At 51.3% G+C, this 26,494-nt stretch overlaps 2 protein-coding genes across 2 annotated transcripts in view; both read right to left on the reverse strand.

Annotated features, from left to right (window-relative positions):
• Positions 1-3,965, reverse strand: part of SH2B2 (SH2B adaptor protein 2) — a 56,086-nt gene extending 52,121 nt beyond the window's left edge. The window contains exon 1 of the mRNA XM_056819801.1: positions 3,691-3,965. The gene's annotated coding sequence lies outside the window, so the exon portion shown is untranslated. The remainder of the gene's footprint in view (positions 1-3,690) is intronic.
• A 22,153-nt stretch (positions 3,966-26,118) lies between these two features.
• Positions 26,119-26,494, reverse strand: part of LOC130457560 (protein CASP-like) — a 4,060-nt gene continuing 3,684 nt past the window's right edge. The window contains exon 3 of the mRNA XM_056819815.1: positions 26,119-26,494. This exon is cut by the window's right edge and continues 1,353 nt beyond it. The gene's annotated coding sequence lies outside the window, so the exon portion shown is untranslated.

The following is a 26,494-nucleotide window of genomic DNA, read 5'->3' on the forward strand; positions in this document are numbered from 1 at the left end:
CTTCCCTCTCAGAAACGCTTTCGCCTTGTGTCCAAAGCTCTGGTTCTCTAAAAGGCAGCCACCGTGCAAGAAGTACACCAGGATCTGGCAGGGGGAGAAGTGGCCTCCCCTTCCCTCACCGCCAGCGTCAAAGTCCTTCCCTCTCCCTCAAGGCTGTTGCTGACAAGCCCACAGAAGCCTTGGAGAGCTGACTGGCCTTCATTCTCCTCTGCCTGGACACTTGGATTTTTTCCCCCCTGATTTCTCTATTCATGCCAAGAAGGAATATGCCTGGGTTGCTCTGCAGGGCAATACCAGAGCGGAAACTGAGCCTGGTGCCTCCCCCACCGGTGCCACAGCCCCCCCTCCTTCCTGCGCTCCTCCTCTCCCCTTCCTGAGGAGCTGCCTCCACACATTACCCATCCCTGAGAGAGAGAGAGAGAGAGAGAGAGAGAGAGAGAGAGAGAGAGAGAGAGAGAGAGAGAGAGAGAGAGGGAGAGAGAGAGAGAGAGGGAGAGGGAGGAAGGGGGGGAGAGACAGACAGACAGACAGACAGAGAGGGGGAGAGAGAGACAGAGACAGAGAGAGACAGAGAGAGAGACAGAGAGAGACAGACAGAGAGACAGAGAAAGAGAGACAGACAAAGAAAGAGAGAGACAGAGACAGAGAGAGAGAGAAAGGAAGAGAGAGACAGACAGACAGAGGGAGAGAGAGAGGGAGAGACAGAGAGAGAGAGGGAGTGAGAAAGAGAGAGACAGAGACAGAGAGGGAGAGAGAAAGGGAGAGACAGAGAGGGAGAGGGAGAGAAAGAGAGAGACAGAGACAGAGAGGGAGAGAGAAAGAGAGAGGGAGAGAGAAAGGAAGAGAGACAGAGAGAGAGAGACAGAAAGGGAGAGACAGAGAGGGAGAGGGAGAGAAAGAGAGAGAGAGAGAGGGAGAGAAAGAGAGAGGGGAGGAAGGAAGAGAGGGGAAAAGGAGAGAAAGAGAGAGGGGGGGAGGAAAAAAGGGAGAGAGAGTCAGAGAAAGACACACAGAGAGACAGAAAGTCAGAGACACAGAGAGACAGGGAGTGAGAGAGAGACACACACATTAGACAGAGAGAGAAGGAGAGGGGAGGAAGTAAGAGAAGGGAAAAAGGAGAAGAAGAGAAAGGAAGGAAGAGAGGGGGAAAGGGAGAGAGGAAAGGGGAGAGAGAGAGTCAGAGAGATACAGACACACAGACACACAGAGACAGAAAGACAGAAACACAGAGAGACAGAAAGACAGAGACACAGAGAGACAGTGAGTGAAGAAGAGAGGAAAAATGGGAGAGAAAGAGAGAGGGAGGGAAGAGGGGAAAGGGATACAGGAAAAGAGGGAGAGAGAGGAGAGAAAGAGGGAGACAGAGACAGAGAAGAGGTAGCCGAGACCCTCCCCTCCACTCGGCCATGCCCCCCTTCCATGCCTTCGGTCAGCATTTCCCCTCCCCCCAGTCCCCACCATCCCACTCTACAATGTGACCGAGATCCAGATGTCGTCCATTTGTGAGTGACAAAGGGGGAACGCCCCCATCGGTCCTCAGAGGTAGCAGGGAGCTCCCCTGGGACAGCCGGAGGTCAGAGATCAAGACAGCCATGAAGTGGAGAATTAAATCAAGCCACCTTGTCTGAGCACAGAGCCAGGCCAGGGCCCCCAAGGTCGGCCTCTAAGTGGGAACGCTCATTAAAATAAGGGCACCTTCGGCAGAAGGCTTCCTGGCAATGCCTTCCTGCCTCGGCCTTTTCGGGGCAGGCTCATCTTGAACTAGAATCCAAGGATTCTTTCATCGGACTGTACTTGGAGGAGAAAGAAAGAGGAGAGTCAGGAAAAGGCCCAGGAGAAGGCAGGCCTGTGGTCTGGGGGTTGCCATTCCTGGGGGGAAGCCTGGAGTCCAGAGACCTGAGCCAGACAAACCACACATCCCGTCCACTCCCCTCCTTCCCCTGGCTTGGGAAGACTGAGGCTGGGGGGGGGGAAGCTCCAGGTTCTAGCTCCTGTGGGGACCTAGATGCCCCTGGAGGTCAGCAGACTTGACTAACACAGGGAGGTGGAATCAGATGGTGTGGGAAGAGTTTTGTATTAAAATAACAACAACAGCAACAGCAGCAGCAGCATTTTGGATCCAGTTAGTTTCCCAGAATACCCAGAGGAACACCACCGTCTGCTCTCAGTCAATGGGCAGCATTTATCCAGAGCTCTAAGGTTTACAGACGTCCTCTGCACTCAGGAGTCCCGGCTCCTTGCAGCCCCTTCCTCCTGTCTCTCGCAGGCCTGGGACATTCTCTCTCTGGGTCTTCACGGCTACCCCCTTTGAGCCCCGGGTGCCCGCCTCCAAGGGGCCTTCCCTGATCTCCCTGTTGCCTTCTGGAAACTCTCTTCTCATTCATTTCTCGGCCTCTGCCTGTATCTTAGCACAGAGCAGTAGCAGCAGCCTGACACAGTAGGAAGCGGATAATTCCTTCCTTCCTCTTTCCTCTGCCCCCCTGAACAAGGTCCCACACTCCAGGCTGTGTGTCCTCCCTGAGGCCCCTCCTGGAGCCTCGGATGCTCCCCAGGGCCTCCTCCTTCAGGGCTGGGGGCTTTCCTGAAGAAGTCTGGGGCAGGGGGGGAACCAGAACAAACACCCAAGGGGGGATGAGAGAGCCACCTCTGTCCCCCACCCAAGGGGGACCCTCTGACTCTGGGGCAGGGGAGCTGTATGTGGGAGAAGCCCCCTTTTCTCCAGCCTGCCCTGCCGTCAAAGTGCGGGGAGAATGGCAATCCTAGGGGGCCTTAGGGGTCTGCCCGTGCCCCTCAGACAACAGGAGGAGGAGGCGGCACCCACCCCAGAGAGGCAGGGCTGGCGTCTGTTCACCAGAGGAACCAAAGCGTGCCTCCCTCCTTCTAGACCCTTGCCCTGTCCCTGCCAGCCTCCTGGGCTTGGAGACAGCCGCCAGCTCGCAGTTCTTACCACCGAAATCTTCCCGAAGTCCCCCGAGTGCGCCCTCCAGGACCCCCGGCCTGGCCCAGCCCCAGGCCAGATCCTCCCTCTTCTTCCTCCGGTCCCCCCCTCGCCCCCCCCCCCCATTTTAAACTAATTTCCAAATGAACTCAAGTGAAACAGCACTGAGGGGCTCGCAGTCACGAGGTCCCCCAGGCCAGCGGGGCCGGCCTCCCCCCACCTGGGATGTTTCCGAGCTCGGGGCTGCCCCAGAGCCCGGACCACGGGAAGCCCTGGGGCTCCATCGCCTGTCTCCGGGCCGCATGGAGCCCCCAGAGGGAAGGCGGGCTCCCAGCTCGGCTCACCTATTGTCCCCGTAGTGCGGGCTCCGGGGCCCCTCCCCGAGGCCAGGGAAATCCGAGCGGGGGGGGGGGGGCGCAAGCTCGAAGCAGGGTCGGTAAGGAGAAGGTGGGCAGCCCCATGCCCTCTCCCGGTCCCCCCACCACGTACACCATCAGCGCCCAGGGGACACCCGGCTCCCTGCGGCGCTCAGGCTGGCGGCTCTCGCTCCCGCAGGAAGCCCGTCCCCCCCCCCCCGCCCCCCGCGATTGTAGAGGGAAGGGGAGGGAGCTCAGCTCGGGCCCCCGCCTCCCCCCGCTGAGGAGGGGGCACAGGCGAGGGGAGGAGGCTGCGCTCCAGGGAAACCCAACACAAAAGGCGGCCCGGGACGCCCACCCCCCACCCCCGCCCCGGCCTGGGCCCCGGGTGCCTACCTCCACGCGCGCAGCTGCGGCAGTCGTGGGCCAGGCGGCCGGGCGCCTCACGGGCGGCTCCCGGGGCTCATGACGGGGGCGGTGGCGGCTCCGGCAGGCTTGGCGCGCTCGGGGCTGGCTGGGCAGCGCTGGCCGGAGCTCCGGGGGCCCAGCGCCCCTCGCGAGCTTCGCTCGCCGCCCTCCCTCCCTGCTCCGGCCGGCGCGAGCCGCACACGCGCGAGAGCCCCGCCTCGCGCCCCCTCTCCCTCCGCCGGGTGCGAGGGGAATGGAGAAGGAGGGGACGGAGAAGGAGGAGGAGGAGGAGGAGGAGGAGGAGGAGGAGGAGGAGGAGGAGGAGGAGGAAGGAGGGGGCGGAAGGGGGAGGGGAGAGGGAGGGCGCGCGCCGCGCAGCCCCAGCCCCCGGGGAGCCTTAAAGGGGCCCGCGGCGGCGGTGGCGACGGCGGCTCGCGCACGCTCCCGGGCGGCTCCAGGGGGCAGAGGCGGCCACTGGCGAGACGGCACAGGGAGGGGGCTGGTTCTCCTCCGGGGCGCCCCTCTGCCCATCCACCCGGCGCTTGTTCTGATGAATCCCCCCCCCATTCTCCTGACGGAAGAGCAGAGGCTCCGAGCGGCTAGGGGATGGCGCCAGAAGCACGGAGACTCGGGGTGGCCAGGGAGCCCTGGAGCGCTGTATCGTGCAGCGCACAGGCCTGGGTCCCGAATGGCTGTTGTCATGCATCGAGCCCTGGCCTTGGGTTCAAATTATGACTCTCCCCGTTCTGGCTCAAGCCGCTTCTCCTTTCTCGGTCACGGGCTTTTAAAACCATTGTTTTCTGTCATTGAATCAATTCTGTGCATCGGTCCGAGGCAGAAGAGAGGTAAGGGCTAGGCAGTGGGGGTCAAGTGACTTGTCCAGGGTCACACAGCTAGGACAGGCTGAGGTCACATTTGAACCCAGCACCTCCTGACTCTAGGCCAAGTGCTCTATCCACTGAACCAGCCAGCTGCCCCCTCTCTAAGTCCTAATGTGTAAAGAGATGACGGAATCTATAACCTGAGGACCAGTTGGGTTCCCCTGCCCTGATCCAATGGCAGGGAGCCCTCAAGGGGGCCTGACAAGGCCCCCATCTAGGCAAGAAGGAAGCTCGCTCCCTGAGACGAGGCCTGCAGGTCTCCTCCCCCCCCCTTAGGAAGCACCTCAGCTCCCTGGGCCGCCTGTATGGAGAAGAGGGTGGGGATCCCAGGATCCCCCAGCAGCCGTACCCCAATGAGGACCCACACTCAGCAAGATCCAGAGGGAGGCACTACATTCCTTCTTCTAGAGCTGGTAGTCTAGGAGGCTGGTGGGCAGGGAGGCCAGTGACGGGAATGGGGCTGCTCAGGGCACCCCCTCAAAGTGGGGGGACAGGGGGCTCCCAGGGAGGCTGTCCCTTGTCTTATTGCAACTTTCCCAAAGCCCCACCCCACAGATCTCCCCACACCAGCCCTGAGGCCCATCGGGAGCTCAGAAACTCAGTAAGGGGAACTAATTTGTGATCTGAGGTAGCTCGGCCCCTCCGTCTGTCCCCCTTCTCTCCCTTCCTCTTCTCTCTCCTCTCCTCTCCTCTCCTCTCCTCTCCTCTCCTCTCCTCTCCTCTCCTCTCCTCTCCTCTCCTCTCCTCTCCTCTCCTCTCCTCTCCTCTCCTCTCCTCTCCTCTCCTCTCCTCTCCTCTCCTCTCCCCTCCTCTTCTCTCTCCTCTCCTCTCCTCTCCCCTCTGGCTTCTCTCCGCTCCCCCCTTCACACTCTAAGGTGCCATCAAAGGGGTGCCGTGCAGGAAGGCTTGGGATGGAGTCTGGACCCCTTCCTGGGAGACCCTCAGGAGGTTACTTTCCCAACTCTGTGCCTCAGTTTCCTCCTCTGCAAAATGAAAGCATTGGACTTCATGTAGCCTGGAATGCTCAGATCCTCAGCCGAGGAAGGACTCTGCAGGGTGGAAGCTGGCAGGAGCCAAAGGCCACAAGCCTGAGACCCAGGAAAGTTTGGGTGTGTCTGGGGAGGGTGTCAAGATGGTGTGGGGAAATCTTAGGGGCTCCTAACCTGGGGGCTCATTCTGGGGGGATGCGAAGCAGCGGGAGCCCCGGCACCTCAGGGAGGAGCCTTAGCCTGTGTAGGAACCTTTTCTGTCGGAGTGCCACAAAGTTTCCCAATGCCCAGGAAAGAGAAATAGAGATGTTTTTAGAAGGAAATTTCTTTAAGAAATAAAAGAGGATCTGAGTGAGACCCCCTCACCCACTCTGCTTCCTTGAACCCTTGAAGCTGCTTCCCGAACTGGTGCCAGCCTCACCCAGGACATCCCTAGTCCCTGCCTGGCAGTCACTCTGGCAGCAAGCATTTAGGATGGGCCCGACATTCGTGCCAGCAGATGGAGAGCTACGGAAAGACAGGGAGCAGGCTGGGTCTTCCGGGGGCTTACTCACATGTTTACAATCGAGGAGGACACATTGTGTAGAGGAAAGAGGCTTGGAGTCCTAGGAACTGAGTTCAAATCCACCCACTATTGCTGCCATAGGTGGGACCTTGTATAGGACACTGAACTTTTGGGGGTCTCTGTTTTTCCTCCTTTGTAAAATGAAGAGGTTGATGACCTTCTGGCCCTTTCCATAATCCGAGGGAAGGGGCTTTCCATTGTGACTTGGAGCAAACCGCTTATCGTCCCCAGGCCTCGGTTGATTCATCTGTAAAATGAGAGGGCTGGACTAGATGTCCGAGGCTGGGGATGGTACACGAGGAGGGAGAGGAAGGGAGCAGCAAACACCGAGCCAGGTTGGAACAGGGGATGGCTATCTAGGGAGTGGTAAGGGATATTATTGGAAAGGCAGTAGAGATGAGCCATGCTGCTAAAAACAGGGTGGGGGCCTCCGCTGCCAGCCGGCCACTTTGGCCCACCCCTGCCCTTCTTCTCTCCCGACCCCAAGCGAGCGAGGGCTGCCACCTTTGGGTACCCGAGGCTTCCTTTGCCGAGCTCTGGACTGCAGATGTGGCCGGGGCTATTTCTAAACTGGCAAAGGTGCCCTGCTGCTCTGTGCCAGGTGTGGGCGAGAGGAGGAACGCCCAGTCCGGTGGGACGAAGCCTCTGTTGCCTTGTTGGCCCCTGGCACTCCCTCTCTGCTGGGAATGGTTTTCCCCAGCTTTATCTCAGCCCTCCCTGAATCTAGATCCTGGAGCCCGAATGGGCCATACCTTGCCTGTGCTTTCCCACCTCCAAATGCTTGCTCTTACTCTTTCCTTGGAAGCTTTCTTTACTTTCTAAGTCCAGCTTAAACGACCCTCCCTCGCTCTGTGAAACCTTCCAGGCTCCCCCCTCAGGGTAGGAGAACTTCCGTGCTTGATAGAGCAGGTGTTTACATCCCTGTCACACTTTGCTGTGTATTTCCTTCCTCCCCATCTTATCTCCCTGAGTAGATCCTCAGCTCTGGGAGAGCAGAAACTATGGCTCATTGATCCTTTAGTTCCTGACTGCCTCCCAGGATCCTTGACAGAATGAACCACTCTGTTTGCCCCAGACCCCCGGATCCCAGAATCAGAGACTCAGAGGTCTGAGGAGGCTCAGAGACTAGCTAGTCCAACTCCCTCATTTTCCAGATGGGTAAACTGAGGCTCGTGGGCCCCTGAAGAGCAGAGCTAGAGCTGGAGGGAATGTCAGAGACCATTGAGCTCACACCATGCTGCTCATTTTACAGTTGAAGAAGACTAAAGGACTTGCCCAAAGTCACAAGGTAGGAGGTGGCAGAGTCTGGATTTGAACCCACATCTTGGAACCCCAAATCTAGTGCCGTCTCATCCATTCAGGGGATGGTCGTGTAGTCCAACGTCCTCTCCAAGCCCCCTCCCCAATTTCATACGATAATAATAACAAGGAGGTGATGATTTATATTTCTTTAGCTTTCTCAGAGTGTTCCCATGTACCTAATCCCCTCTCATTCTCATGAGAGGCTGTAGACGGACCAGCAGAGAGCATAATGGATTTAGCATCAGGGAGTCTGGGGTGTGAATCCTGTCTCAGACACCACTGTGTGTCCCTGGGCAAGTCATTCCCCCATAGGGGTGTAGTGAGGATCAAATGGGACCTTAAAACCTTTAGAAATGTCAGCAACTGTTCTAACTCCATGGAGGCACGTATTCGTCTACTCTTGTGTCCTGTTTTCTCCCCTAACTGGAATCTGAGCTCCTTGAGGGAGAAGACTGTCTTGTTTTCCCTCCCAGAGGGCACTGTGGAGAGGAGCATCCGCTGGAGTCAGAAAGACAAGTTCAAATCCAGCCTCAGACACTAGTTGTGTGACCCTGGGTGGGTCACTTCACCCTGTTTGCCTCCATTCTCTCAAAAGAGCTGGAGAAGGAAATGGCCAACCCCTGCAGGATTTCTGCCCAGAAAACCCCAAATGGGTCACCAAGAGTCCGACGTGAGCAGCAGAGGCGATCTGCAGCATGCAGCACTGTTGTTTTTGTTTGTTGTCGTTTTGGTTTTTGAGCAAGAACTTTAGTGCTTTAGAAAGTGCCTAATTCATGCTTTTCCATCCCATTTCCTTATTTTGCCACGAAGAAACCAGGGATGGGTGAGGCAAAATATATGCCTCGAAGGGACCCCTTGAAGTCTTCTGTCTCCTGCCAGGCCACCTTCACTCCATTCAGCAGGTGGGCACCCCAGACTAGGCACCAGGGAGGGAGTTCAGGGTCCAGGACGGGGCAGGCTGGTGAGTTTTCTAGCCTGGGGTGCATCTGAGGAGGGGTAGAGGAGAAGGGGACACCCTGAGGGGAGAGAGCCCCCGGGGTCCCAGAGCCAAGAAAGAAGAGGGTCTGTTGGCCCATCCCACCAGGGCTATGGACTTGGGGCCATCAGCCCAGCATCTCTATGGTTGGGGAGAATCTCCAGAGTATTGTCTGCAAGGCAATGACTGTCCTTGGCTGCTCCCAGGGCAGAAGGTTCAAACACAGGAGCTCAGTGTCCAGGACACAGCCAGCGGTTGAGTGAGTGACTGCGCCTTCTGGGAATGGGTGTGTGCTTGTGAGAGAGTGTGTGTGAGTGTGAGTGTGAGTGTGAGTGAGTCATTGAGTCAACAAGCATTTACGAGGGAGCTAAGCCCTGTGCTAGGGGGTTGAGGGGACCCACAAGGCCGATGCACCTGGGTCTCTGGGAATGGGGGGAGCTTGCCCAGCTCCATGCCGCTGCCCTCTCCTTCTGGGCACGCATCCCGCCTCACAGCCCCAGTTTCTGCTCTCATTCATGTGGCTTCTTATTCAGATTCAGACCTGATCAATAACCCGGCAGTCTGCCAAGGGTTTCATTAAGGGTTTTCACTGATTCTCTCCAGCTGGTGTGGACTGAGCTTTTTTGGTTTGGGGGAGGGAGGAAGAGGAGGAACAGGGATGGAGAGAGAAGGGCAGGCACAGAATGGGAGCTCCATTTCCCCCCACCAAATTATAGAGTCTGGAGCTAAGAAGGAACCTCAGAGACCATCTAATCCTCTTCATTTTACAGACAAGGAAACTGAGGTCCAGGGAAATGCAGTGATTTGTTCAAGGTCACCTGGGTAAATAAATGGCAGAAGCCCAAGTTCTCTGACTTCAGACCCAGAATTCTTTTCCTGGTGCTCCCTAAGGGCTTGAGGAGAGTCTTCTGAGGCTCCAATATTGATTCCGAGACTCCACGGCAGGACCCCTCCTCAGAATACTGCTTTTCATTACATGAAATGAAAATCATAGGATTCCAAAGGAAACCAATTATTTTGAACTATTTTTTAAACCCTCACCTTCCATCTTAGAATCAATTCTGTGTATCTAAGGCAGAAGAGGGGTGAGGGCTAGTCATTTGCCCAGGGTCACAGAGCTAGGAAATGCCCGAGACTAGATTTGAACCCAAGATCTCCCATCTCTATCTACTGAGCCACCTAGATGCTTCCTCTTAGCATCAGTTCTAAGATAGAAAAGCAGCAAGGACAAGGCAAATGGGGTTAAGTGACTTTCCCAGGGTCATAGAGCTAGGGAGTATCTGAGGCCAGATTTGAACCCAGGTCCTCCTGACTCCAGGCCTGACGTTCTATCCACTGAGCTCCCTTCAAAATGCAGTTATTTGAAAACAAAAACAAAACAACTTCATGGCTCAAAAATAGGACTTTCATGTATAGGGCAGGGCTTTTGAGGGATCAGGAATATGCTTAGGGGTAGACGTCAAGGGTTCCAGAGGATTTAGGTAAAATTGGAGATGCCAAGGGGTATCAGGTGCTCTTCAGATCCCCCTCCCCCACAAAATGGTGTGGAAAGATAATACTTGATTTCGTTGGTTGATTGGGAGTGGGAAGTCCTGGGTTTTCCCAATTTTCAAGGAGGACTCTTTCAACTCTAGGCTGGTGAATTTGACTTCAATCCTGGCAAAATTCTAGGATGAATTGGTTTGGAAGGCCTTGGAAACAGAAGTGGTGGTCACTGAAAACCACTATGGGTCCATTAAGAGCAAGCCATATCGGACTCATCTCATTTCCTTTTTTTTTTTTTGGACTGTGTTACTTGACTTTTGGACAAAAGGGATGCCAGATCCATCGAATGGCTGACAAAAGTCTCCCCCACATCCTGTAATTAATTCAGTTAGGTGGGATCAAAACTGATACAGTGGGCATAGTTCCCGGGTATGTGGGCACATCCATTGGTCTTTCCCTTTCTCCCAGCAAGGGACACCTTGACGCAGTAAAGCTCCTTGGGGGAGAGATGGGACCAGAACGTACTACTAGGTTGTAAACTCCTTGAGAGCAGGGACTGTCTTTTGTTTCTTTTTGTATCCTTTGAGCTTAGCACAGTGCCTAGCACATAATAAACACGTATACATGTTTACTGATTAATTGATTGAATGCCAGGCAAGTCATGCCATAGTCTCCTCCTGGGTAGAGCCCCTGACCCCAAACCCTCAGAAATAGCAGTGCCCCACAGACTACCAGTCCTCCATCTAGCTCAGCCCCAACAGCTGTTATTTTTGTTTTTTAAAAACCAATGCCTTCTGTCTTAGAGTTAATACTAATTATTGGTTCCAAGATAGAAGAGCGGTAAGAACTAGGCAATGGAAGTTCAAAGGAATAATGAACTGGAGGGATTCCATGTGAACTGGAAGACTTGTGGTCAGAGCAAGGCAATGGGAGTTCATGGGAATAATGAACTGGAGGGATTCCACGTGAACTGGAAGACTTGAAGTCAGAGCGAGGCAATGGGAGTTCAGTGATTTGCCCTAGAGCTTGGAAATCTCTGAGGACAGATTTAAACCTAGGTCCTCTGGCCTCCAGGCCTGGCTCTCTAACCACTGAGCTACCCAGCTGCTCCAGAAATAGATAGTATTTGATCAATAACATTTAAGAAGATGCCTCATTGTCAGCTTTGCCGCTCCATCCCAGGGACCCCATCTGACCTACAGCCGAAATCTTCTACTCCATTCAAATGGGAGCTCCCTGAGAACTCTCTTTTCTTTTGAAAGTCTTATTTTTCTATTTTTATTCCCCAAACTTAGCTCAGTCTTTTTACCCAAAGGAAGAGCCCAGTACTTTTTCATTTGCTTTCTCAAGGGATAGAGATGTTCTATTATGGATCCCTCTAGAGGACAGTCCATGTGATGCAGCTGGAGGACCTGGGAGGACCAATAGGAGGATTCCCCAAGGATGTGCAAACACAACTATGTCTACTGGCCAGATCCAGAGAGTGGTGACAGACAAATCATCGTCAGACTAGAGGGAGGATCAGGGCAGAATGCTGCCAAGCTTTATTCTGTTCAATATTTTTATGAACATTTCGATGTAGGCATATTTGATAAGCTCATCCATTTTCCAGATGAGAGCTTGGCAGGTTCCTGTTCCATTGTTATGTGCTTTGGTTAGAAAACATTAATGCCACTGGGTAATGGGGATGGGAGAGGAATGTCCTTCCTGCTTATGTCAAGAATTATAAAAGAGGAGGCAACTGGGTAGCTCAGTGGATGGAGAGTCAGGTCTAGAGATGGGAGGTCCTAGGTTCAAATCTGGCCTCAGACACTTCCCAGCAGTGTGACCCTGGGCAAGTCACTTAACCCCCATTGCCTAGCCCTTACTGCTCTTTTGCCTTGGAACCAATACACAGTATTGGTAAGGGTTTTAAAAAAGAATTATAAAAGAAGAACATGCTAGAGTGATACAGTGGACAGAGTGCCAGGAGGACTTGAGTTCAGATATGGCCTCCTGACACTTCCCAGCTGTGTGACCCTGGGAAAGTCACTTAATCTCCATTGCCTAGCCCTTACTGCTCTTCTGTCTTGGAGCCAACAGTATTGATTCTAATATGGAAGGTGAGGGTTTTAAAAATGAACTGGAGAAAGAAATGGCAAACCACTCCAGTATCTTTGCCGAGAAAACCCTAAATGGGGTTGGTCACAGAGTTAGACATGGCTGAAAATGGCTGAATACCACCACATGCTAGAACAGATTCCAAAGGGAGAAGGCTGGCAATGGCCCTCCTCTGTTGTTCTGATAGACCACCCAAGGGGAAAGTTTCTTCACCAAGGGTCTGCCATCTCTGCCTCTCATTCTGTTGTCTTTTTGGAGATAGTCCCCAGTGCCTGGAGACCAATCGGGATCCCAGGAAGACTCAAGTCCTTCACCAAGGAGCCACTTCCCCCAATGGCCACATGAGGCTATTGACTCATAATGGACATATATTTCACCCAGATTCCTGGATTTCTCTATCCTACTGCTTCTTCTCTGGCAGAGACCTTTGTGGGACTAGATTTATGCTTATTAGACTGAGTAGCAGAGGATCGAGGGAAGACTAAACTGTGGTATCTGATGGTGATGGAATACTATTGTAAGAAAAGGAATAATAAACTGGAGGGATTCCATGTGGACTGGAAGGACCTCCAGGAAGTGATGCAGAGCGAGAGGAGCAGAACCAGGAGAACATTGTACACAGAGACGGATACATTGTGGCACAATTGAATGTAGTGGCCTTCTCTACTGGCAGCAATGCAGTAATCCAGGACAATTCTGAGGGACTTATGAGAAAGAATGTATCCACATCCAGAGAAAGAACTGTGGGAGCAGAAACACAGAAGAAATAAACGTGGCTCGATGGGGATATGATTGGGGACGTGGACTCTAAACGATCACCCTAGTGTAAATATCAATAACATGGAAATAGATCTTGATCAATGGCACGTGTAAAACCCAGTGGAATTGCTTGTTGGCTATGGGAGGGGAGAAGAGGGGAAGGAAGAAAACATGAATTATGTAACCATGGAAAAATATTCTAAATAAATTAATTAAAAATTAAAAAAATTAGGCGCTAGGTCTCCTTGATCTTACCAAGCAACACAGTAAGGAGCCCAATCTCACAAAGAAATGGAAAATTCAGGGGTTGAATGACTTGTTTGAGATCTCATGCCCAGTAAAGGGCAAAGTCCAGATTTGAACTCAAGTCTGTTGATTCCAAATCGAATGCTTTTTTTTATTGTGTTGTATTGACTCCCCATCCTCCACAAGTAGAGTCATTATTATTGGAGGAAGGGCAAGGTCAGGAGGCAAACGCTGCAATGAACAGACCTTCCCTGACTCTCTTTCAGGGTTCATTGTCTATGTGGTTACACAAACACACATTACACGCATGTGCACTATTTATATATTGCACACACCATACATACATGACACAAGCTAGATACACATGCATACTATACACACATCATATCTAATACACATAGACAACACGACACACACGACATACAAATACATATTTACACACACTTTATACAGACCACACACTATGTATATATGTATATAATGCACACCGACAACACATTATATATACACACACTCCACACACATGTACACTCTACACATAACATACTACACACATATGGTGTATACATGTATGTCAATTCACATACAACACTAGACATACACACATCACATGCATTACCCACTCCATCATCACACACTACACCCCCCACACCATATAGTGACATTATATACACACACCACCACACGGTACGCACGTGTGCACACACACACACACACACACACACACACACACACTCTCCAAGGAGACTCCTGACCTCTGTCCAAGCTCCTTTGAGACTCATCCTTCCAAGCTTGGTATCAAACACTAAGCTTCAGCCTGAGCATCCCTCTCGGTGCCTCCTTGGTTCACCTTCCTTCATCCCCTCAGGACTCACCAGCCTCATCACAGCTGAGATTTAGCAGCCCCCAGCTGGAGGGAGGGACAGCCAGATTCCAGACCATCAGAGTCTCTCTGCTCCTCTCTGGCTTCGGAGGCTTCAGAGAGGGGACCGTGGCTGGGCGGTTGGTTCTGCCCTCAGTGGCACCCAGATGCCATGTGGCGGCTGTTCAGAGAGCCTCCCAGAGCTCTGGAAGTTGGCATCCCTGGCCTCTAGGAGCTTACGTTCTAATGGGGAAACATGAAGATTCTATACAAATTGTAGTTGTTTCCTGGTGGTCGAGGGGTAGGTAGGGACTCACTCCAACAATCTGTAAATCATGAGTCCTCCCAGCTCTCACCATCTTTCCCCATTCTTGCCCAATTCTGATAATCTATAAATTCATAGATCCAGAAATGGAAGGACCCTCAGAGGTCATGTTCATTTTACAGATGAGTAAACTGAGGCCTTTGGAGGCTAAGTGACTTATCCAACATCACAAATAGTAAATATCAAAGGTGAGATTTGAACCCAGCTTCTTGGTCCTTTTCAAACTCTAATACTAAGTAACCAAGCCTGTTATTCAGTCTTTGAGAAGAAGGAAATGGCAGGGCAGACCTTCAAAAGGATGTAGAGAGGGGGCAGCTGGGTAGCTCAGTGGATTAAGAGCCAGCCCTAGAGACGGGAGGTCCTAGGTTCAAATCTGGCCTCAGCCACTTCCTAGCTGTGTGACCCTGGGCAAGTCACTTGACCCCCATTGCCTAGTCCTTACCACTCTTCTGTCTTGGAGCCAATACACAGTATTGACTCCAAGACGGAAGGTAAGGGTTTAAAAAAAAAAAGGATGTAGAGACCCTCACTGTCCTGAGGGTGATCGAAGCCCTTGAACTGGAGCAGGAGAAACCCTCCCCCCAATGTCTGCTTCTTTCTCTTGAGTTTCTGCTCCTTCTCCTAGGATTGTCCTTTCTTACTTGAGAGTGGGGGTGATTTCATCCTTGGAGTAAAGATTGAGATCTCAAAATGGACATGTCTAAAAGGGAACTCAAATATTTCCCACCTAAACTTGCTCCCTCCTTGCATTTTCCCTACTTCTGTCAAGGGAAGCACCATTCTCCCAGCCTCCCAAGCTCAATCAATCAATCAATCAACTATTAAAGCACCTACTCTGTGTCAAGCATTGTGCTAAGTGTTGGGTATACAAAAAGAGGTAAAAGTGAGGTAAAAGACAGTCCCTGCCCTCAAGGAGTTCACAGTCTAATAGGGAAGACAACATGTAAAGAAATTCATCCAAAAGAAGCTATTGGCCAGGTTAAATAGGAAATAACAGTGGAAAGAGCATCGAATTAAGAGGGGTTGGGGAAGGCTTCCTTGGAGAAGCTGAGAGACTTAAAGGAAGCCAGGGAGGTCAAGGAGAGCCTTCTAGACATGAGAATTGAGAAAAAAAATGCCTAGAGCCCAGATATGATCTGTATAACAGCCAGGAGGCTGGATCAAAGGGCATGTATTGGGAAGTAAGGTGCAAGAAGATTGGAAATGTAGAAGGGAGCTAGGTTATGAAGGGCTTCTTCCAATACTGTGTTAGTTCCAAGGCAGAAGTGTGGAGGTTAAGTGACTTGTCCAGGGTCACACAGCTATGACTTATCTGAGACCAGATTTGAATCCAGGACCTCCTAATTCCAGGCTTAGTGCTCTATCCACTGAGTCTTCTAGCTGCCTCATCTCCTTCCTTGTCTTTTCACGGGCTGTCACAAATTCTTGAGGTAATTCACAAATGCTTGGGATGCACTTACTTATCTCCTACTCTTAGAATCCTTAACTCCTTTTTAGGTTCATCTGAAGTGCCATATGCTATGGGAAATCTTTTCTCCTTTCTTTTCATTCCTGTATTATTTTTTTCCAGAAAGACCCTATGATTTCATTGATGAAGGAAACTCTCAGTGAGAAAACCACCTCTGTTGATTCCAATCTGCAACTGCTTACAATTTATAATCTGGGAAATGGAGAGATTGAGTGATTTGCCCAGGATCTCACAGCCAGTCTGAGTCAGAGCACTGTGCTGATATATAGTGGCCAATTCATAAATACTTACAGAATCAAGTTGAGGGAGTAACTAGTGTGGAAGAGAGAAAGTGGGAAAGAAAAGTGGGCAGACGAATAAAGACACTGAATTTATATTGCACATAGTTTACATAGTCAGTGTTTGCATGTCAGAGGTAGGACATGAGTCCAGGTTTTACTGATTCTGAGACCAGTTCTACACTCCAGGGCTTCCTCTATCATAGCAATAGTCAACATTGCCATGGCACCTACTATGTGCTGGGCACGGTGTTAGGCACTTTACAAGTATAATCTCATTCGATCCTCACAACAACGATGGGAGCCAGGTCCTAGGATTATCCCCATTTTTACAGATAAGGAAACTGAGGCAGAGATTAAATAACTTTTCCAGGGTCTTGTAGCACCAATTTAAACTCAGGTCTTCTTGACTGCAAGCCTTACTTAGCTGCAAGGTGGTTGATTCTCTCTGAAATCCAGGCCAATGTCCCATGGGTCCCATTCTCCCAGTGGATTCCTGATATGGTAAGGGCATTCCTACTGGAATTCCACACAGCACACTGTTTCTCTGGAAGATTTTCTTGATGCTCCCACTGTTATTACTCATTTATTCTCCGATGATTTGGCCCTCATTTCCCCCGAAAATGCTGTGCTATCTCAGTAGACTAAGCTTTTGGAGGTAGGAGATTGTCTTTCACTTTGTCTTTTCAGCAGCAGCCTCTAGCATGGTGCCTCGCACACAGCAGGTGACTAATAAATGCTTGGCAAATGAATGAATGAATGAATGAATGAATGAATAGACTTAAGGAACGACAGCTCTTGGACATCCATCCTTTTTACTCTCAAAGAGTATATAGAGCTCTCTTCACTCAAAGCTTCCCACTGCTCTGGAAGAGAGCTAGGAGGAGGGATCGATTATTGTTCCCTTGTTCAGATGGAGAAACAGCTGAGGGAATTTGTCCAAAGTCAGTGATGGTTTCATCTGGGCATCCAGGTCTCCTTTGGATGCCAGCTGTACCCAGACAGTGGCATCTCTAAAGGGGGATTGGGGTGATCTCTGTGAAAACAGCCTCACCAGGTCTTTGGTCTCTGCTGTGTGCAGGGACCTAGATGTTGCAAGCATCCTCCCCAGGGCTCACTGCTCCAGTAGCCCTGGGGCTGAATGGGGAAGGGGAGAGGGGCAGGGGGGAACTGGGGAGTGAAGCTCTAGGCATCAGGAAAGATCAGGACATCCTGGAGTACTCAGGTCCACCCAGGGAGCTTTGAGCTGAAGGAAAATGCTCTTAATAAAGAAAAGCTCCCTGTGATTCTCTTATGTTGCCAGAAGGATGCTCTCCCTCTTCTCCGGGTGGCCTGGCCTGTAACCATGGAAACCAATGAACTCCCCAGCTGGGGCCTGATTGTCTAGGCTGGCATCTGGCCTTCTTCCCCAGCCCCCATCGCCTCCTTCCTGGTCCCCATTCATTCCTATGCCAGTCTCCACCCCCTGCATCATGTCCCAAGGATTTGGGACTCTGTGTTTCCTCACCCAGCCAGGTTCTTGTTTCCTCACCCAGCCAGGTTCTTGCCACTTTGGGGGGAGCAACCATGTTTAGATCCCAGAGATCAGGGTCCAAGTGTCTCATCAGAGTCTAGCTTTAGTGCATGAAGGAACCTACTAGACCTTTGTAATAGAAAAGATGATCTATGTTGACTCTTTCTGGTTGTTGTAACTGATGTACTCTGGCTTGTGACTAGAGAGCTGCTAATATGGGGACACACTTGAGGGCTGCTCAGTTATAATGGGGATAGGTGTACTTTGAGAGACACTGAGAGATACTGAGAGATGCTGCCACAGGGGAATGGTCTAGGGTTTGCCTACTGATCTCTACTGATGACTAGGAGATCAATATATTTCCTAACCTCCTCCTCCCTCCCTCCCTCCCTTAACCACCCACTTCTTGAAGCCTTTGGCTTCCTCCCTCCCCCCCCTCCAGTGGACTATAAAGATACTCTTTTTCTTTCTCAGGTAAGGGGTTTATTGGGAAACAACAGAATGGGAAACTGAGATAAGAGGGATGAGGGTTTCCCTAATCTATAATGAGTGATAGGAGGAATTTGGGAAATCAGTCCAGTCACAACTGTGACTCTAGGACAGTCAGAGAGACGGAGGACAACTGTTTAAAATCTTCTTTCTTCTTTTCTTCTCCACAAAGCCACCAAGGTCTCTCAGCCTAATTTCAGAAGCCCCCCTCAAGGGTCCTTCAGCCTGGGACAGAAGCTAACAAGATCAGTTCAGGTGTTCTTCCCCCTCAGCCACCCACCAAGAAAGTCTCCCCTTCAGCCTGGCTTTCCTCCAACTGTCTTTTCCTGGGAACATTCCATTTGGAACCTTCTCCTTGATTGACAGACATGTCCCCAGCCCTGTTTCTTGCATGACCTGGCTTGCAAAAGTTCTCTCTCTCCATGCTTCTACCACACTGTATAGTGCAATCATCCCATTTTACAGGGGAGAACCCCAAGATCCTAGGAACTGGGATTTGAACCCACATCCTTGGTCTCCAAAGCCAAGACAATACTTCATCCCTTTGGGTTAGACATTGCCCTCCATGAGTTCCTCTTTCAAAATACAAATACTTCTAGGAAGAGTAGCATGAAGGAGACCCTAAAATGTGGCGTGATCTTGGAATTCAGAAGATCTGGCACTTGCTAGATATATCACCTTCTCCACTGAGCCTCCATTCTCTCATCTGAAAAATGGGGACAATACTGGAGCCCATACTTCATAATTTGTTTACCTTGAGCCCCAAATGGGATAATTAACACAAAAGACTTGGTAAACCTTCAGCAGGCACCATCTACATGCCAGCCATCATTAGAGAACATTTCATGCTGGGAGGGATCCTAGAGACCGTAGACAATAGCTCCCTTATTTTACTGAGAAGGAAACTGAGGCCCAAAGATGAGGTTTGCCATCTCTCAGCTCTGTACTCTTTCCCCCGAGAACCAGTTTTCAGAGGTTTTCCTTGGAGGCAGCACGAGGACACGGGCCAGTGTGAAGGAAGGAAGGATGCTGAAAAGAGAAGTGAGCCCCAAGGACTAACGGGGTGGCCTGCAAGGATCTGGTCTTGCTTCTGTCCCTTGTTGTCCAGCTCTTTTTGACCCCAAATGGGGTCATCTTGGCAGAGATCCTGGCATAGTTTGCCATCTTTTTTTCCAGCTCATTTGACAGATGAGAAAACTGAGGCCACCAGGATGAAGTGACTTGCCCAGGGTCACACAGCTAGTGTCTGAGGCTGGATTTGAACTTGGGCACATAAGCCTGGCACTCTGTCCTCTGTCCCACTTAGCTGCCACTTGATTCCATCTAGGGCACTGGTTTGGGAGTCAGAGAACGTCAGCTTTGAATCTCGGTCCTACTTTGACTCTCCGCTTCACCTCAGTTTCCTTCTTGGATGTAACAAGGACAGACAAGAGCTTTTGGCTCTACCTGGGGGGCCCAGAACCACTTCCTTTGGGCCACATGTGTTCTCGCTTAGGGCTGGATTTCCAATTATGAAGCAAACTCTGGGTGGTCCCTTGGTCCCCCCCCCTCCATTCTGGTGGAGGTTGATGGGGGAAGGGAATCTTTGTCATCCCAAAGCTCCAAACTCTTGAGCATTGAGTCATAAGGCACGTGTTCCCCAGATCGGGGAGAGGACGATGAGAAGGGCTCCCAGGCTTGCCCCAGTCAGTCAGTCAATAAACCTTTATTAAATGCCTACTATGTGCCAGGTATGGTGCTAACTCAGTGCCATGGACTCCAAGAAAGGTAAAAGGAGCTTCTGGTCCGATGGGGGAGTACCACACTAACAATTACATCTAAAGAAACTATGGAAGTAATGAAGAGAAGAGAGGAGTGGGGGAAGGCTTCCTGTAGGAGGTGGGCTTTTAGTTGGGGCTTAAAGGCAGCCAGAGGTTGAGAGTGGAAGGAGGAGAGGGAGGGCAGTCTCAGACTTGGATCTGAGAGGAGGTGAGGGCCAGAAGGCCAGTGTCACTGGTCTGAAGGGTACAGGGAAGGAGGATATGCAGGGTGAGAAATGCGGTGCCTCTGAGGCTGCCTGCCTCCCCAGCACCCATGCTCCTAGCATGCCAGGGGAGACTCTGGGCAGTAATCACAGACACAGTAGCGTGGAAACCATCAAGCCCGATTCCGCCTGCCCTTTTCCCAGGCAGCCCCGAGACTGTCCTGCTCCAGATGGGGGGAGGACAGGCGTGAAGCCGATTATTTATGTGGAGGAGAGGAGGGTTCTCGGGCGTCTCCACCCTCCATCTCTTCCTCCCCATCTTCTCCCGTCCCCCTGACTCATGGGATAAGAATAGCCCTGAGACTGGAGATCCATCAGAGCTCAGGGAAAACTTCTGTGTTTTCACACTTTATCCCAGAGAAGGAGGCAGGGTGACCTTGGAGGGAAGAGGCAGTCTCTAAAAGACCCGAGTTCAAGTCCTGCCTCCCCACACATCTTAGCAAGTCCCTTAACCACTTCTCCAGGGTCCGAGAGACTGGGGTGGGGTAGAGCCCTGGTCATCGGATTGTGGACCTCAAGGCAGGGACTGCCTTTTCTTATTTACTTATTGCTTCCATCTAGGGCACTGGTTTGGGAGTCAGAGAATGTCAGCTTTGAATCTCGGTCCTACTTTGACTCTCCGCTTCACCTCAGTTTCCTTCTTGGATGTAACAAGGACAGACAAGAGCTTTTGGCTCTACCTGGGGGGCCCAGAACCACTTCCTTTGGGTTTAGCGCAGTATCTGGAATATGGTAGGAGCTTAATAAAGACCTTTAAAACCCCCTTACTCTCTGTCCTCCTAAGTTTAAGCCAGCTTGTCTACTATGTGCCCTTACCCCCTGCCTTAGAATTAATACCGTGTATTGGTTCCAAGGCACAAGAGCAGTAAGGGATGGGGGTTAAGTGACTTGCCCAGGGTCATACAGCTAGGAAGTGTCTGAGGCTAGATTTGAACCTAGGCCTTCCTGACTTCAGGCCCAGTCCTCTAATCATTGGGCTATCTAGCTGTCTCATTAATAAATGCTTATTGGTTGATTGATTGACGTGGAATCAGAACACCTGAGTCTTTTTTAAACTCTTACCTCCATCCTAGCATCAGACTATGTATTGGTTCCCAGGCAGAAGAGCAGTAAAGGCTAGGCAATGGGAGTGAAGTGACTTGCCCAGGGTCATACAGCTAGGAAGTATCTGAGGTCAGATTTGAACCTAAGACCTCCTGTCTCTAGGCCTGGCTCTATCTATTGAGCCCCCAGGTATACTTGCCTTTTAAGCTTACCTAAGCTATTTTCCAATATGTGACCCTGTGTCACTTTACTCCATGCCTCAGTTTCCTCATCTGTAAAATGGGGTGGTTGGACTGGATGGCCCATTCCAGTTCCAAACTCCAAACTCCACCTTCTTTTTTTTTAACCCGTCCCTTCCCTCTTGGAATCAATACTGTGTATTGGCTCCAAAGCAGAAAAGTGATCAGGGCTAGACAATGGGAGTTAAGGGACTTGCCCAGGGTCACACAGCTAGGAAGTGTCTGAGGCCAGATTTGAACCCAGGGCCTCCCATAAACTCCACATTCTAATCTGTTTCCTCTCTTTTAGGTGGATGGACTTTCCATTCCAGGAGCCCCTCATAGTCATGACCCCGCAGATGGAGTACTAATAAAACGGGGGAGAGGAAGCGCGGTCTTATCCTCTTGGGTGCGCCCGGAGGGCTGGAGCGCCTTGCCTGCTCGCCCTCTAGACATCTGGGTCGGGCTCGGAACCGAAGTCCCCCGGACCCCCCATCCCTACGGCAACCACTTACTGACCCTCCAGGGAGCTGGGGAAAGCTGGCATGAACGTTTGGTGTCTCCACCTTGGTTGGGTGAGGCTCCAGCGCGCCCTCTCCACGGCGCTCTCCATGGTCCCGGCGGCCGAGCGAGGAACGACTCCTGGCTGGGCTGGGCCGGCCTCAGGCTCTCTGGCCGCCCCCTCCCCAGACGGATGGGTCAGAGACCCGAGAGCTGTCCTGGGCCAGGAGGAGCTGGTTCAGCGCCCGCCAATGCAGAGCTCGCGTTGTGCCCGGGCCTGGAGATGTCCCCCGCGTGCTCGCAGGCAGCCGCTTCTCTGGCCCCGGGCACGACACGATGAAGTCAGCAGGGCTCGAGCTTGACAGCCGACGCCACTGACTTGTCCAAGGTCACCCAGTGAGTGAGCGAGGCAGAGCTGGGAGGACGCGGGCTCCTGCCTCCTGCCTCCTCCTCCTTCCACGCCTCCCTCGCCAGCCTTTCTCTGGCCTCTTCCAGGAAGAACGTCAGCCCGCCGCGGACAGCGCCGGCTCGCTTTTAGCCTTAATGCCAGCACAGCAGCCCTTCCTACAGCCAAAGCAGTCAATGCGAGGACGCAGGGAGGGCGGATGGCGCCCGATCTTCTTCCTTTCCTTGTATTCCTTGTCTCTCCCATAGAATGGAAACTGCGGGGCCGGCTTTGCTTCTGTCTCTGACTATCTCCTCCCGCGATTGCTTTGGCTTGGTGAACTCCCAGTGGGGAAACTCCCTCTGTCCGTCCAAGGCAACAACTCTACAAAATAATGGGGGGGGGGGGTACAGCCAGGTAGCACGGTGGACCCAGCACTAGATCCGGAGCACCTGGGTGCAAATCTGACCTCAGCCATTTCCTAGCTCTGTGACCCCAAGCAAGTCACTTCACCCCCATTGACTAGCCTTTTCCACTCTTCTGCCTTGGAACCAATACACAGTATTGATTCTAAGATAGAAGGTGAGGATGAAAGAAAGGAAGGCAGACAGGAAGGAAGGAAGGAAGGAAGGAAGGAAGGAAGGAAGGAAGGAAGGAAGGGAAAGAAAGAAAGAAAGAATGGAAGAATGAAAGAAAGGAAGAAAAAAGAATAGATGAAAGGAAGAAAGAGAAAGAAAGGAAGAATGGAAGGAAGAATGAAAGAAAGGAAGAAAGAGAAAAAGAAAGAATGGAAGGAAGAATGAAAGAGAAAGAAAGGAAGAAAAAGAAAAAGAAAGAAAGAATGGAAGAAAGGAAGAAAGAGAAAGAAAGAATGGAAGAATGGAAGAAAAGAAGAAAGAATGGAAGAAAGAGAAAGAAAGAATTGAAGGAAGAATGAAAGAAAGAATGGAAGGAAGAAAGGAAGGAAGAAAAAAAGAAAGACTGCTTCTTAGAAACTGAGGAGTAACTTACCTCTGATTCTGAAGTTATGTCAGAGCATAGTGCTTAGCATATAAAATAGATAATTACAAATGCTTACTAAATTCAGGAAATAATTTAACAAGGGCAGATGATAATATTCATGGTGCTTATTTCATATATCAGAGGTAGAATTTGAACCCACATCCTTTTGATTGTGAGATTTGCCCTACAGTCACTAAAGTTCATGGCCATTCTTAGATCTGGAGCTGGAGGAGATCAGAATCTGGCTAGCCTAACCCTTCCATGTTGCAGAGGGGAAAACTGAGGTCAGACAAAATAAATGACTTGCCCAAGGTCTCACAGGGTAGGTGTAGGACTTGAACTCAGGCCTTTACACTTTAGAGTCAGTACTTTTTGCTGCTTTCCTTCAGTCAGCACCATATACATATATATGTAGGTAGTATATATGTGTATACATACACATATATACACACATAGAACTAGAAGGAACCTTAGAGGCTGCTTATTTTACAGATTATGAAACTGAGGTCCAGAAGGTAACTTGGGCCCTTTCTCTTCAATATACGACCCTCCTTTGGTGGCAGCAGCATGCTTATCTCTCACCCAGCACAGTGTAGGCAATCTTGGATACATGGCCTAAGTTCTCTGGTCTCTGGTTTCTCCATCTGCACAGTCCATCCTTGTTATTCGGTCTGGTTTTTGGTTGTGTCCCACTACGTGATTCCATTTGGGGTTTTTTGGGCAGAGACTAGAGTCATTTGCCATTTTCTTCTCCAGCTTACAGATGAGGAAGTGGAGAGAAAATGACTTGTGCACAGTCACACGGCTAGTTGGGTTTGAATTTATGAAGATGAGTCTTCACGATTCCGGGCTCTATGCTCTATCCACGATACCACCTGGCTGCTGCACAGTCCTTTAGCAAGCATTTATTAAGCTCTTGATGCATAGTAGGCAAATAAGAAATGTTTGCTGATTGATTATACGGATGAGGGAAAATTGGAGATCAGGGAAGCTGAATGACTTATCCACGATCCTACCATGGTAGGCAGGCACAGGTAGCCCAGCATGGAGATGCTGTCCTCTCCCGAGTGAGGGGAAGGATACCAGTACCTATCCAGGTAAAGAGAAGGCCAGAGCCCTTGCTCTTGGGGAGGCAGTACCTAGTCTGAGGGGGCCCGAAGGTCCAGGGCTGACTCTAGCTCTTCCTCCTTCTTCGTCCTCCTCCTCCTCTCTGCCCTCCTGCTGGATAAAAACAGAAGCCCCGTTTCCTTCTCCCAGAGGCACAGGGTTGGGTAGGGAAAGAGCACGGCCAGCCTGTGACCCTCCCTGGCTGCGTGACCTTTGCCTAGGAATTGCTTCTCTGATTCCTCCCCTAAACCAACATCCTTTCTGTGAAATGAAGAGCTTCCATCAGTCCTGGAACCTTTCCATTTCGGTAACCCGTGGGGAAATGGGGGGGGGGGGAATGGAGACTTCATTGTAAGGATAAGAAATGGTGGTCTGGGCTGGCTTTTGACCATTCTGCAAAGGAGGGTGGATGAGCAGCATGGAGCAAGAGAGAGCTTTGTAAGTCAGCAGTCCCGAGTTCTAATCTTGGCTCTGCCAAGGATGACGTGGGCAAGTGAGGTCCCTATTCCGGGTCTCCGTGTTCTCATCTGTAAAATGAAGGGTTAGGATAATGGGCAAACAGCAGCCTGGTTACTGGAAAAGAACCAAAATGGCGCCATGGTGATTTTTTTCCAAGTGGAGCATCCATTGGATTTAAGTGAGACAGAGTGGCAGGAAGTCATTGGCCTCACTCTCTCTCTCAGAGTCAGAAGTTTCCTGGCAAGACAACTAGTGATGGGCAAATAACTTTCCCTTTTATGGGCCTCAGCTTCCTCCTTGACCAAAAACAAGCCTGGACTAGAGGTGCCTTTCAGCTCTCCGTCTAGGAGCCTGTGATCCCGGGCAATGTTTCAAGTCTCTTCCAATTTTCCATAGATGTCCGTGATTTCATGGTGGGCAGCCGCCAATCAGCAAGCATTTTCTAAGCACCTGCTGTATGCCAGGTACAGTGGCAGCACTGGAGATGCAGATACAAAGAACAAAGTGAGCCTTCCTTGCTAGGCGACGGGGAGTGGATGACTTTCCCTCCCTGGGAGCCCCGGGGATCTGGGCTTCTCTCCTCTCCGATTGGACCCTCCCTTGTCACAGCTGAGCACCGTTAAGCAAGAGTAATCAAAAGACTGGCCAAGGTTGACCCTTCTCTGTTAGTCCCTCCTTACTCCTCCTGAGAAGCCTCGAGGATCCCAGCCCGGAGGATCTGGTCCGTGCTCGCCCATCGAGGCCATTAGCTGCCCCATCCTTACCCGATGGCTCCGTGGCTCCACTCTGTCATTAGCCATCCCTCTCTGGACCACCACGCTGCCACCTTCTTTTGCTGATCCTCCTCATGATGGCCAATCCCTTGGAGGACGCTCCTTTGGCTCCTCACCCGGGCTGGCCCTCACTAGGAGAACTTCCCCCTCTCTGCAGAAACCCTTCGGCCCCTTTGTTGGGTGTCCCTTTAGCTCCTCCACACTTCCACAGGGCCACAAGGCCCAAGAGTAGCACAATTTTCACCCAGTAGCGAGTGCAGATGCTTGGCTGGGAGGCCATTCATTTCTGGTCTAAGAAAGGGGACAGAAGACAGCGATGATTTCCTTTGATGATTCATGGTTTTTCCACCATGACAGTGAAATGGGCCAGAGATGCCTGAGTCTGGAATTCATTAGGATTTAGAGATTTAGAGATTTAGATTTAGAGCTGGAAGAGTCCAACCCGCTCATTTTACAGAAGAGGAAACTGAGGCCAAGGGAGGTTCAATGCCTTGTCCCAGGTTGAAGAGATAAGAGGCTGGATTTGAACTCAGGCCCTCTGACTTAGATCCCAGGTGCTCTTTGCACTGTACCACACTGCCTTCTTGGGCAGCTGAGTCCCTTTCTAGTGTGAGATCTCTACTACCTAAGTGCCCGAGTCGCCCACAGAGCACACAGCCACTCATCTGAATGCATGAATACGTTTATTCTAGGCTTCTCCACATACTGGGGGAAAGGACTGGATGCAAACAGCGAAGCAATTCTAAAATCGAGCCCATGTAAATTCTCAAGCCTCGTCGGATGCCCCTTCCAAATTGGGGGGGCATCATCGGCCGGGATCAAAACACCCCCCACCCGATTCCACCCAAACTGCGAGTATTCCCAACCCAACCCGGAAGCGAAAAAGCAAAAAAAAAAATAAAGCTCAACAATTTTCAGGCTTGATGCCCTGACGTTCCCTGGTTTGGCCTGAGCCTGTGCGCATGCATCATGTCTCTGCTGCCCTCCGTCTCCGGCCAGGGAGGCTGATGGAGCTGTTTGAGGCCTTCCTCGATGGACCCAG

The sequence above is a fragment of the Monodelphis domestica genome, chromosome 2 (assembly GCF_027887165.1).
Source record: "Monodelphis domestica isolate mMonDom1 chromosome 2, mMonDom1.pri, whole genome shotgun sequence".
In the NCBI taxonomy this organism is placed as follows: Eukaryota; Metazoa; Chordata; class Mammalia; order Didelphimorphia; family Didelphidae; genus Monodelphis; species Monodelphis domestica.